At 40.6% G+C, this 12,161-nt stretch overlaps 1 pseudogene; it reads left to right on the forward strand.

The window, feature by feature from the left end:
* Positions 1-6,868: 6,868 nt before the first annotated feature.
* Positions 6,869-7,213, forward strand: LOC136320050 (transcription elongation factor A protein-like 8; annotated as a pseudogene).
* The last annotated feature ends 4,948 nt before the right edge of the window (positions 7,214-12,161 follow it).

A 12,161-nucleotide genomic window follows, 5' to 3' on the forward strand; every position in this document is an offset into this window, starting at 1 on the left:
GTTATTCTATTTACAGGTGGGACAACTGAAGCTCACAGAGGTTGTACAACTTATGTAAGTTTATAAAAGTAGTTAGGGATGGAAATTTAAAACCAAGCTCATCTGACTCTGTTGCTGTCGTCCTCAAAGTGTGGTCCCTGGACCAGCAGCACCTCCTGGGAGCTCTTCAGAGGCCCACTGAATCAGAACCTGTGGGTGTCGGGTAAATCTGTGTTCCAGCAAGCCCTTCAGGTGATTCTAATGGACACTGGAGACTCGAGGCACATACCTGTAACCTCTGGGAGATTTTGCATCTCCACTCTTGCCATCCACATGCAAAAACTCAGAGTGGGGGAAAGTCATCCAGAAAAATAGATTGTTTTGACTTCTCCACGTAATGCTTCCAAAGAATTAAAGGTGACTCTTCACTCTAGACTCTAAACTCGACCCCCGTCTCAGTTGGCTACCCATCAATCAGTCAGTTGTTTATAGTGGAAATCTGCTTTCCCAGCCTGTAAGAAATTCCAGAACACAAGCTGCCCGTGACGAAGGAAATCATAGCTTAGCTATTGAATCCAACTGGGTATTGAGTTCTCTTTATCGGCACAACCCTCCCCTCCCCCAGACTAACCGCTCATCCTCGGGACCACTGCGGAGATGCCGCTCTGACTACTGCCGCCCGTCAACATTTATCATTTGGATACTCTGTGGGTCAGATCCTCTGCTAGGCACTTGCAATGCATTCTTAAAACAGCCTAACAGGTAGGTACTATTATCAGCTTCATTTCAAAAATGAGAAAACCAAAGCACAGAAAGATCAAGTAACTTGACTAAGGTCACCAACTAATAAATTGTTGAGCTGAGACTCAAACTCGGTTTTCATCCACCACGCTTTACTGCTCAATCTAGGCCTTTCTTGAACATATCCTCTTTCTTGGTGCACTTCAGGGCCAAACTCTGTGCTTCAGGCTGAGAGACTTCTATGCAGCCATGTGGATCCAGTTTCCTACTCTTCTAGAAGATTCTTCCTAGAATCTTCTCTGGTACCACTTTTCATGCTATCTTCTGTCGCCCTCCCCACCTGGGTTACACGCCATATGGAGCAGCTTCCTGTTGACTAGCCACTCCCCCTCCAGTCACTTCTTCCTTCAGACCAGCTGACCTCCTCTATGTGCTGCTCAGCAGGGAATGTATTCTAGCGCCTGCCCATTCCCAGCGTCTAAGGCACGTTTCTGTTTTTCTCTCCCTTTTTTAATCTTACCATCTCTGCTTTAACCAGACACTTGGTACAACTTCAAACATTGTCGCCTGTTGTCTGGCTGCCGAACGAGGAACACTTGGCCCATCTTGAAGCCAGCTCCCGTGAAGCTGCTCACACAGTTAGCACCCTTAATATAGACTTTGTCTGCCACTGAGTAGGGAACACCAAGCACAGAGCTGAGAAGCGGGAGGAGGCTGTCTTTGCTTATGATGTCTAGCCCAGTGGTGGCCCCAGTGCTAAGTCTGGTGATAGAAGCTGGAAATTCCAAGAGGAGGACAGCAGGGAGAGGAGCGAATGCAGCCCCTCAGGCTTGGCTAATCAAAGCTCACTGTAAGGCACCTCTAACAGAAATTGGGTGAGGCTGCTGGAAGGTCCTTCCCTCCCAGAATGATTGGGGGATAGGCCAGCTCAACCATACAAGCAAACAGGAAACTCTGCCCAGAAACAAAAGGAAAGAGGAAGCTCCCAGATTCCCATCCTAAGGAGCCTTCTGAGAAAAAATTTATCTTTGGGGAAAATTTTGCAAAAAGAAATTTGAACTGAAGTTGCAAGTTTCCTTTGTTAAATACAGAACATGAAGAGGGAGAGAAGCAATGAGTCAAAAGATTGGGCATCACAGATGCAGAGCTAGTCAGTTGGATAAAATATACTGAAAAGAACCTAGATTTAAAAGCTATACACACAGCCTGACCAGGCAGTGGTGCAGTAGATAGAGCGTCAGACTGGCATGCAGAGGACCCAGGTTCAAGACTCCGAGGTCGCCAGCTTGAGCATGGGCTCATCTGGTTAGAGCAAAGCTCATCAGCTTGGACCCAAGGTCGCTGGCTCGAGCAAGGGGTTACTCGGTCTGCTGAATGCCCACAGTCAAGGCACATATGAGAAAGTAATCAATGAACAACTAAGGTGTCACAACAAAAAACTAATGATTGATGCTTCTCATCTCTCTCCATTCCTGTCTATCTGTCCCTATCTATTGCTCTCTCTGACTATCTCTGTAAAAAAAAAAAAAAAAAAAGAAAGAAAAACCGCTATACACACAAAGGGGTGGTGGGAGTGAGTGACAGGCAGGGGTGTGGCAGAAGCAATGGCTCAAGACAAGTGAGAATGACCTCTTTGAGGGGCAGGGAGGAGTCCTGGACAGCTAGAGAGAAAGCACTACAACATAGGGCTTGCAGGGGCAGATTATAGTCCTGTAGTATCAAGATGTAGTGTTTACTATTCCCATGGGCCATAGTGAGTTCTTTGCTCTAAGAATTTTGGAACTGAGACCCTCGATACATAATAATAAGACAACATTCTAAAACATGTACTAGAATCTTCTTAAGCCTTTTGCATGTGTTCACTAATTTAAACTTCACAACAACCACTATTATAGCTCTCTTCTATAAGCACAGAAAGGTTGAGTATCTTTCTCAAGGTCACACAATTTGTAAGGGTTAGAGGCAGGATTTGAATACAGACCACCTGTTTCCAAGCTCCCTACTCTTGACCACCACACATAACTGCAAAACAGTCTACAAAATTAGGAAAGTGTATCTTCTTCCCTCTGTTCTTTAAGATGACTGTTCTTTAATCAACTTCTTGAATGGCAACAAGTAGAACAAAAAGAAATCTCAGTTGGACTCCTAACTCTATAACCAAAGAGCAGGTCCTTATAAGGTTTTCTTACGTATTAAGTGAGATAATGCATTATTTACAATAGCTATGATATGGTAGCAACCTAAGTGTTTAGCAATAGATAAATGGGATAAAGATGTAGTACATATATACAATGAAAGATTACTCTGCCATAAAGAAGTGAAATCTTGTGATCTGAGGCAACATGGATGGACCTAGAGGGTATTACGCTAAGTGAACTAAGTCAAACAGAGAAAGACAAATACCATATGATTTAATTTATAGGTGAAATCTAAAAAAAAAATTAATTAATTAATTAATAGAACAGAAACAAACTCACAGATACAGGGAACAATTTAATGGTTGCCAAACGGGTGAGAGGTTGGGAGAATGAGCGAAAAAGGGAAAAGAATTAAGATGTGTAAATTGTCAGTTTTGAAAACAGGCATGAGGATGTAAAATATCATAGGGAAGATAGTCAATAACATTGTAAGAACAATCTAGAATGTTCTAGGTTGTCAGACGGGTACTAGACTTATCAGGGTGATCACTTTAAAAGTTATATAAATGTCTAATCATTATGTTGTTGTATACCTGAAACTTAATACAATATTGTATGTCAACTTTAATTGAAAAAATTTTTAAATAAAAAAAAGGAAGTAAGGTAATGCATCCCTGACACATGGTAGATACTCAGTGAGTCATTATGTAAGTTGGTATTCATGCATATTCAGTGATATTCATGGCTGATATTCATGGTGCTTTTCAGGTGCTAGGCATGTCCTGGGCCCTAGATACTGATTCTTGAATTGATTTCAGGAGTAGATCAATCTGATATACCTGTTACATTCCAGGCACAGGGAGTGATATGGTATGTTCAGCATCTTGGAGAACCTCTCCTCACACTAGATTTGCATAATAGTTGCTTGAGCAGAAGATAGATGAGGTTCTCATGTCCTATTTTAGTCACAATTTTAATGAATAAAACAGATTCAGTAGGTTGCAATCATAAAGCAACTTTATCTTCAAATTCATTCTGTCAGCAGGTTCTTTCTCTGGCACTACTTGAGATTTCAAGCAGGTCGAGTAGCTTTTCCGAGGCATTCCTAGGTACATGGGTCATTTCTAGTCATAAAAAATAGCTTCATTTCAGTGTTTTGGATATCCAGGCCATGGTAATGATCAAAGTTCTGGGCTTTTGTATAAATTAGCATCTCTCCCCTTCTTGCAGAGGAGACTTGGACTACATGCCCATAGTCAGGGAAGGCTGCATGGTTATCTTTCTCCCCATCCCCCCCCAACCCACCAACACTCACCAACGGCTTCTTCTGCCCCCTTCTAGGTCTGATTTAGAGGCAGTAGAGATTAGAGGAAAAAGACACCTGTGTCCCACAGCTGGGACAACCATAACCTGGTGTTTGTGCCTGCAGGTCCTGGCACATATGCAAAGCTGACCCTTTTGTGGAAGGCCATTGCAGGCAGCTACAGTCAGTTACGTTAATACAGAGTGACCATAAGTCCTATGGGCAGGGACAGTTCTAGTTTAAGCGTATCGCCCCAGCATATTTGTTAATTGTATTCCTTTCTTTCTCAAAAGTGTCCTCATTTAGATAACAAGTTATATAGTCATATTACTAAACATAGATGCGACCTCCTCTGGATGGCCAAGTGTCAACTCCCCCTACTCTTGTAGGCTCCCAGGAGTCCACTTCTGCTGGTCCCTTCACCCCTCCCTCCAGGGGGTCCTTGTGGACAAAGTTCTTCCAAGAAAGTTCCAGGCTAGCTTCCCTTTCACCTGGCTCATGTCTGGTGTCCATGGAAGCACACCCCTCTCTTCACCGCTGTCTAAAAATAAGGACAGCTCCAACTCCTGCGGCTCAGTCCCCCTTTCTCTCCCTTTTTTCATTTATCCTCTGCCTCAGGCTGGACTATCTCTTTCCCTATCAGCCCTTACACTCCTCCCCCTCCAGAGAGTATAAGACCTACCCTGAAACTCCTCTCACTTGGCGTCAAGTGAGAGGGACATGCCCTCACCCCTCTCCCCTGGGAGGAGAGCAGACAGGCACTCTAACAGCTACCTCCAAAGGAATCCTCACCCTGGGCTCTTCTTTCCAACTCTTTTTAAAGGTTGGAAGTGGTGACTATAATGCTAACAGATCTTGTTTCGCCATTTCTTAGCACATGTTGAATAGTGGCCCCACTTTACATTCTTTAAAATGTGGCAACAAAAAGGAATTACTTAGCACCTATTATAATATTCTCAGACTTTAGGAACTGTGCCCATCTCCTAAGCAACAAGAAGAGTTTAATTTAATATCTAGTTATGCAAAATTTAAAAAAGAAGAAAAAATAATCTACCCGCCTATGTCTACCACCTCCTACTAAAAGGTAATCCTTGTAGCTGTGGCCCAGTGTGGGCAGGAGCTGAGCAAGTCCCCTTTCCCCAGGACTGCCCTCTCCCCACCAAGAAGAAGCAATGCATGCCATCAGTGCTGCCTCAGTCACTTTCCTCACTTGCAGTCTTGAAGATAACAATGCACGTAGTGTCTGAAAATCTGCAATATGCCCATAGTCTGTGCAAACTTTATCGTAGCTTTGAATATTTGAACAGAAAATCCACCCTAGAATTAGCCTTCTAAGTGGGGACACCTAGCCACACTGCTAACTGAGGCATGCACAGAGGGTCAACCTCACTGTTTGTAGTTTTCAGTTCTTTATCCTATCCAAAGAATAGAGAATGGGGTAGAGGAAAGACTCCTATGTCTCAGGGGGCGGAAGGGGGTGTCACAGAGGTATCCTTGAAAGCTGAAGTGTAGAAATCGAAGAGTGTGTCCTTATAGAGGAATCACTGTGCTTGTCTCTCCTGTGGGTAATTTAGGATGACTTCTGGTTTTGCCCGAACCACAGGTTGGATCAGTAGCTTAGCCATGATCAATCTGCAAGGCCTTTCAGCCCGGGTACTGCTCGCTACACAACTCCGGCTCTGTAGAGTAGCATGTCCACAGGAACAAAGAAAAGCTTTTTAAAGTAATCCCGCCTTTTCCCACAAGCCATGTTTTTATAGGCGTTTTTTGTCCCATCCCCTCCCCACCCCAGCAAGGTAAAGCAAGCAATTGAACTAACTTGTTCTCAGATCAATGAATCTATTGTGTGCTTCAGGGAGCAAAAGGGGGTTTTGTTGTTGTTCCTTTTTTTTTTTCCTCTTTCAATGTTGGTTTGGAGCAGGAATGAAACTTGGCCATGGGCTATGAGGAAAAAGAACTAGGTAGACAAAGTTTTTCTTTCTTTGGTTGAGATTTAGGTTTTTGTAAAAATCTATAGGTTTATAACGAAAACTGTTACTAAATATGTACCCACTCAGACACAGGTCCCCACCTGGCCCTCCCTCCTGTTTCCCTCTGCTCATTTCCCACAGTGGCACCAGCTGAGCCCCAGAACACTGGAACGGCTTTATTATGGTGCTGAAGTTTCCTGTGCTTGATGTCACTTGACTATCTTGCCGATGCAAGGGTACTGAGCTACTAATAAATGCTGGCAAAGAAGTCCATGCTTAGTATGGACAAAGCTTCAAATCAAAATTCTAGAGTGTCCTGATCTACTTAGGAATTGAGGCATCTAGAATGGTATTATTTATTTCACTGTTTCTCCTCTGCTCACAGAAAATTTGGATAGATTCTAGTCTCTGTCCTGCGCTATTTTAAGAGTAATTGGAACCAAGACAACTCAGTTTGGAAGACTAGTCTTTTCATCAAATGGTACTGGGACAGTTGGGTATCCACATGCAAATGAACAAGGCTGGAGGGAGTCCTAGTGTGCAGAAGTCCTTACAGTCCAGGGCCTGCTTCCCTGCAGCAGCTCCATATTGCTGGAGGAGAAAAAGGCCCTGGATCCTTTTAGGGCTCCTGGTCTTTGGGGCACGACACAAATCAAATGAGGGAAGAAGGAAGAACATCTCTTGGATCTCTGCAGGATTAATTTATTCAAAAAGGAAATAATAGAAAAATACTCAACATGCAGAAGTCTTCTGAGGAAAATGAAGGAAACCCACAGAACAAGCCAGAGGCTGACAAAGACCACTCTTCAGAAGACGGACCACAAGAGGCAGAAGGAAACCCTCAGCCTTCCGAAGGTGTGAGCCAGGAGGCAGAAGGAAGCCTTAGAAGCCAGCTGACTCAGCCAGTCCAACATTAGTTAAAGAGTTTCCCCTTAGGCATTTCAGCCCCGAAGAAATGTTAAGAGTAGATGCTTTGAGAGGCTTAGGGAAGAAGTAAAAGAGTAAGAAACAAGTTTGTGATGATGCATTGCAAGCAAAGACATTCACACAGACGTCCTCATCCTGTGTGCTTTAGGCCTTGAATTCCTTTTCTTTTTTAAAATCTGATTGTAAAGTCTGGCCCCTGCTTTCTTTCTGTTAGCATTTTCTGACAGATCTTTTACCTTCATTTTACTTTTAATCATCCGGTGGAATTTTGTTTTAGGTGGTTTCCTTATTACCAGCATCTTACTGTATTTTGTATTTTGATCTATTCTCCAGGCCTATTTTTCAATTGGGAAGTTTCACACAAATGCACGAAAATATGTTAATTCCATATTGTAAAGTAACACATAACAAGTTACAAAGCAGTATATTTAGTATCAACTCACAAATGTAGGATAAAAAGTCAAACTGTGTGTGCCTGTGTGTGTATGCATACATACATCAAAAACTTAACTGCATATTTCTGTGTGGTGTGTTTTCCTTTTGCTTATATGTATTTTTTAATGAACACACATCACAGACAGAATTTAAAAAAATTTTAATAAGAGAATCAAGTAATTTGCAGCCAGCTTATAAGGGCAATGGGGGCACCTAAACTCTTGATGAAATAACTATTAAAATATAAACCTCTAATTACCTCTGGATCTCCTAGTCAGAGGAATAAAACTGGCAATTATTACAGAAAAAAAGAAAGAAAAAAGAATGAGGCGGACTCCCATATTACTCAGTACAGGCCACCATAACCAAATGCCATAAAGTAGATGGTTTAAACAATAGGAGGAATTTATTTTCTATTTTGAAAACTAGAAGTTCAATATCAAGGTGCTAGCAGTCAAATTCTGGTAAGATCTCTTTTCTTGATTTGCAGATGGCTGCCTTCTCCCTATTTCCTCACAAGATGAGAGGAGAAATCTCTCTCATCCTCTTCTAATAAAACCACAGTCCTTTCAGATTAAGAACCCACCCTGATTACCTCATTTAACCTTAATTACCTCCTAAATACCCTATCTCCAGATGCGGTCACATTGGGGTGGAGGGTTATAACATATGAATTTTGGTTCACAATTCATTTGATAACAGCCCCTTCCTCATTCCACACCCAAAAATGAACTCAAAATGGATCAGAGACTTAATTATATGAGCAAAACTATAAAACTTTCAGGAGAAAATATAGGAGTAAATTTTCATAACCTCGGGTTAGATAAAGCCTTCCTTAAATTGATACTATAATCATAAGTGACAAAAGGAAAAAAAATAGATAAATTGGAATTCATCAAAATTAAAAACTTTGGTGCAATGGACATGATTAAGAAAGTGAAACAACAATCCACAAGATGGTGGAGAAGATTTTTAAATCATATACCTGATAAAGAATTTGTATCTAGAAATATAAAGAATTCTTATAACTCAAAAATAAAAAGACAATCCAATTAAAGCATAAGCAAAATATCTGTATAAACATTTTTCTAAAATATATATAAAAATGGCCAACAATCAAACGAAAAAATGTTCATCATTCTTGATTTGCATTAGAAAAATGTAAATCAAAATCATAATGTCTTTGAATATATGTATCCTGATTTATTGATGTCACCCCATTAAAAAAATAAAATTATTAAAAAAAAATCACAATGAGATACCATCGCACACCCACTAGGAGGGCAAAATCAAAATGCTAAATAGAAACCCTAGCAGGTTACTCAGTTGGTTGGAGCATCACCCCCATATGCCAAGGTTGCGAGTTCAATCCTTGCTCAGGGTACATACAAGAATCAACCAATGAAAGCAAAAATAAGTGGAACAAAAAAAAATCAATGTCTCTCTCTCTCTCTTTCCCCCTTCCTCTCTCTCAAATCAATACATTTTAAAATGTTTGTAATTAATAAAGGATAGATAATAAGTATTGACAACAATGTGGAGAAATCAGAACCTTCATAAATTACTGATAGGAATATAAAATAGTGCAGGTACTTTGGAAAACAGTCCAACGGTTCCTCGAAACATTAAACATAGGGTTGTCGTGGGTACCAACAATTTCATTCCTAGGAACAAACTCAACAGAAATAAAAAAACATACACTCACATAAAAACTACACAATGTTCATAGCCATACTACTCATAATAGCCAAAAAGGGGAAATAGTAGAAATGTTTTTCAACTGATGGATAAATAAATAAAATGTGATAAACCCATAAAATAGAATATTGTTTGGCAATTTAAAAAGATGATGTACTGATACATGCTACAACATGGATGAACCTTGAAAACATACTAAGTCAAAGAAGCCAATCATAAAAGCTACACATTGTATGATTTCATTTATATAAAATGTCCGGAATAAGCAAATCTATAGAGACAGGAAATATATAGATTAGGGAGTTACCTAGGGTGGGGCGCGGTGGAGGACATGGGGGTGACTACTAAAGGGAACAGGGTTTCTTCTTGAGGTGATGAAAATGTTCTAAATAGAACGCCATGATGTTGCACAGCTCTGAGAATATTCTCAAAAACCATTGAATTGTATGTTTTAAATAGATAAATTTCATGATGCATAAATTATATCTTAACAAAGTTGATATGTGTGTATATACAAATATATACACCCAACTTGCAAATCACTTCACCTGAGATTTGAAACAAATACAAAACTGAGAGAAAATGGGGGAGAAGGTGGTTAGAACCAAACTATGGGCTTTTTTTATTCATTCTGAAGAAAGCATCAAATCTCAGAAAGCCAGAAAAATTGAATTCGGGAAAAATATACTCAGGAAAACCAAATCAGAGGTCAGATGATATGAAACGCAGCACAATAACACGTTTATCTTGTTTAAAAGGGTGAGAACACTGGGCTGTGACTGTGACCACACTCTCAATGTTTCTTATTAGGAAGGAAATGGAACCCACGCAGACTAGTCATACCTTCCTTCCCTGGAAGTGACCTTATGTCTAATATGTGACTATAAACAACAACACACTCTTTTTCTCAATTATAAAAGTAATACATTTAAGTCAATATAAAAGTACAGAAAGGAAGGAAAAAATTAATCTTGCACTGATACATGGTAGAGCACGTGTTCCTTCACAGTCAAGCTCATGCAATACATACAATTTGGTATGTATTGTTTTACATTTACAATCAACATTTTTTTGTTATTATTTCAAATTTCTCATAAGTATTCTTTTCACAGGAGAATATACCATCATTTCTTTAAATAATTTCCTGATACAAATTTCTCTTTTCAGTGTTTTACTACTATTAAAAATAAAATGTTGCAAAGAAAGTTTTGAGCATAGATTTGTGGAGATGTTTCAAATTATTTCCTTGGAACTTAGATAATATTATAGTCAAAATTTTAACAAGCAAAAATTTAACATTAATTTATTTACTAACAGTAGTAAGTAATATCTCACTAGACAATATGAGGACTTTGAAAAGTAACTTCCATTTCCTCTCTGGGAAAAAAACTCTAAAAAAATTCTTATCACAGCAGTATTTATGATAGCAAAAATTGGAGGAAAAATAATCACCCATCAGGAATGGAAAAGTTAAGTCGATCACAATGGGTTGATTAATTTTCAGTAAGTAAATTCAAGTGTTTTCGAAGAATATGAAACGACAAAAAAAAACCCAGCTTGTATGAAATTCTTCAATGAAATGACCTACCTGTATGCCACACACACTGTGAGGTCAGGTAACACAGAAACACCCAGTAGTGATGAGGTCTGGGTTGCAGAGTTCATAGGAAATTTTGTTTCCTTATTTGTACCTTTCTGTATTTTTCAAACTCCCTACACTGACACTGTATTACTTTTATGATTTTTAAAAGTTCTTTGATTTTAAAAAATTAGCCCCATAAGTAAATTCACTCCTGGTAAGTATCTTGCATTGAGGAGATTTAAAAAGGTGGAAATCTACGGCTACGTTGAAAGCCAGTGAAAGGGACGTCTTGCTGCTCTGGCTGCCAGCTCCGGTCCTGCTGCTTCCGGGCATGCTCCGCGCTGAGGCCTTGACTGGACCTCCTTTTCTCATTGTTACAGGAAGCTGCCAAGTGACCTCTGTGTGCAAATGTCCCTGTCTCTGTTCCTCGAGAGCACCACGGGGGACTGTGTCGCAGCCATCTAATGAGCGTTACCAATGGATTGCACGTGAGGCAAGCGTCCGAGAGAGTTCTGTATATCTTGCCAAGCACAGAAACAGAAGGTATGCTTGCACTTGGGAATCGAAACACAATCCTGACTTCAAGGAAACCCCCAGATTGCAAAGTTCTCGGACAGAAAGTGAAATACATCCAGTATCCCCACCACCGTGTCTGTGAGTTTTCCACTACTGTTCCCTGCCAACCCCTCTGACGACTCCAGCAGCCTGCTGACTCTCACACTAAGAGCAAAGCCTAAACTGGAAGGAAAGAGGGCCTATGGAAAACAATGGAGTTGACAGAAAATCCAGTCAGTGGGAGAGCCTGGGCTTCCTGGCTTGTAAACTGTTCATAATGACTCACTGACCTGTCAGGCATTTTCAGAAAAACGAATTACTGTGGACCTAGAGCTAGAATGCCAGCAATGTTATCCTTCATTTAAAGAGTTCAGATAATGCTGGAGTGTCTTTATAAGCAGGCAAGGGAAGGTAACTTTTCCCTGAATGAAAATTAGCAGCCGTTGGTTAACAAAGATGGGAAGTCAGGCTGGCCATATTCTTTTCCTTCCTAAGTTATGGAGAGTTTTTGCATACCTACTATGCAGCCAGAAATCCTTTTTATCCAGGAGGGACTCAGATGGGTCTGTATAGCAGACTCAGACCGGTGTATCAGTGAACTATTGCCTCAGTAAGGCTACATAATAAACCACCCCAGGACTTTGTGGCTCAAAACAAAGATTTAGTCTCATACTCGTGAGTCTGCAAGATGGACCGTGGTTTGGCTGGCCTGGGTGGGCGAGGCTTCAGCGCTCTAGCTCGGACTGCATGTCGGCCATACTTGGCTCCAAACTGTAGATTGGGCTGTAGGCATGGATGTTCATTCTGGGGTTCAGGCTGAATGGAAAACAGCT

This window comes from Saccopteryx bilineata, chromosome 1, assembly GCF_036850765.1.
Source record: "Saccopteryx bilineata isolate mSacBil1 chromosome 1, mSacBil1_pri_phased_curated, whole genome shotgun sequence".
Taxonomy (NCBI): Eukaryota; Metazoa; Chordata; class Mammalia; order Chiroptera; family Emballonuridae; genus Saccopteryx; species Saccopteryx bilineata.